Below are 1686 nucleotides of genomic sequence, written 5' to 3'. Positions count from 1 at the left end.
TGGTTGAGCTTACATATACGGTTTAAACCTCTATTGACATTTTTTAGAAAATATCAGGTATCCATTCTTTGTTAATAATTTCTTCTTTATATGATAAACAAACAATAAAAATTTACCCAAATCAAAATAATTCTCTATATTTTAATATCCAAAGATACAGAAGAACATTAAGATAATGTGTAATATTAAATCAGCTGAACTGCATGTTCATTTAATTAAGAATAACCAGAATCATTGATACGTTTATGGAACATATTATACGATCAAATACCAAAGCATTGAATAAATAGTGGCAGAAGAAGAGGGTCATTTTATAGAATGTACCTTACCTTCAGATCCAGTATTTTCTTTCATGTAGCAAGAATTCAATTTAACTACTCTTCCTCAGTATTTTTCATCCTCTCATTGATTCTACTTTCAAAGCTCTATCCTATAACTCGCACGATTGTTAAATTTAAAACCAAGAACAGTACATGTGTCAATCATTTTCTGCCTTTCCTGATTTGTGTTTTATTCGGTTCAAAATGGTCATGATGTGTTGAAGTCATGAAGAATTTCTGGCTCATTTGATGAAAATTTTCTGAAAGCATATGTTATTCATAGTTTTAAAATACTGTTGATATGCTAAATAGTACTGGATATTATAGTTAAAAATCATCTGGATAAGGAATTTTTGCATGTATATCATAACACACTAAAATACTAAAGATAAAAAGTATAAGAGCTAGAATTTATTACTATTTTTACTCTTCTAGTGTTTGTAAATTTACAAAATCTGAGCAAATGACTTCTTTCGGTGAAATTCACATTCATGAGCTAATACATTCTAATCAAGCTGCTGTGTCATCTCCCATAAACTTGGATTAAATTCTAATTGCAATCCAAAATGTTTGTAGTAAGTAAATGGGCAAATACTTTGTCTGAATACACTAAATAAGCATGTAGTATAATCATAGGTTTCCTCTTAATTAAATATGAGGATATAACTTGAAAAAATACAGATATTAAAATAAGTTTTTGTTATATATCAGCTAATTATGGTCTGAGTAATGACTTAAATCACCAAACCATGAACAGTAAATAGGAATGTCTAGTGAGTTAGAGGTTCTTTCAAGCATCTTCAAGTAAATCGATCTAAAATAAATTCCTTTAAAATTCTCCTAAACCCACTTATCATGATATATTTCACATCTTAGTAAATAACACCAACATCTTTTCATTTGCTCAAAAAAAAAGACATTGGCTTTCTTTTCTTCCTGCCCACCCCAGCCTCATTCTACTACAAAACACATCAATTTCCAACATAGCTCTCTGATATGACTCTTTTTCATTATCATTGACACTACTTCCATATAGACTTCAAAAACTTCTTTCAAATCATTCTCTGTAACATTTCATAATACATAAGTAACCAGAGTCCCTTACTATATACATACTGAGTTAAACAAACTTATTTAAACCTACTCAATGATTTCTAATACATTTTCTGTAAATGAAAATTATATTTATAATATTGTTTCTATATTCCCATATGTGACATTGCCTAAGCATCAGCTTTATTTGGACTGCTCTTCTATCTCTTAATCAATACAAACTTCTCTCATATGTACTTTTGGATAGGTCAAGGTCTTCATCCTTTTATCGACCTTATATTTACAGTGATTTTGCCCAAAATATAGTTCAATT

Source organism: Rattus norvegicus, chromosome Y (assembly GCF_036323735.1).
Source record: "Rattus norvegicus strain BN/NHsdMcwi chromosome Y, GRCr8, whole genome shotgun sequence".
Classification (NCBI taxonomy): domain Eukaryota; kingdom Metazoa; phylum Chordata; class Mammalia; order Rodentia; family Muridae; genus Rattus; species Rattus norvegicus.
This window is presented reverse-complemented; position numbering follows the sequence as displayed.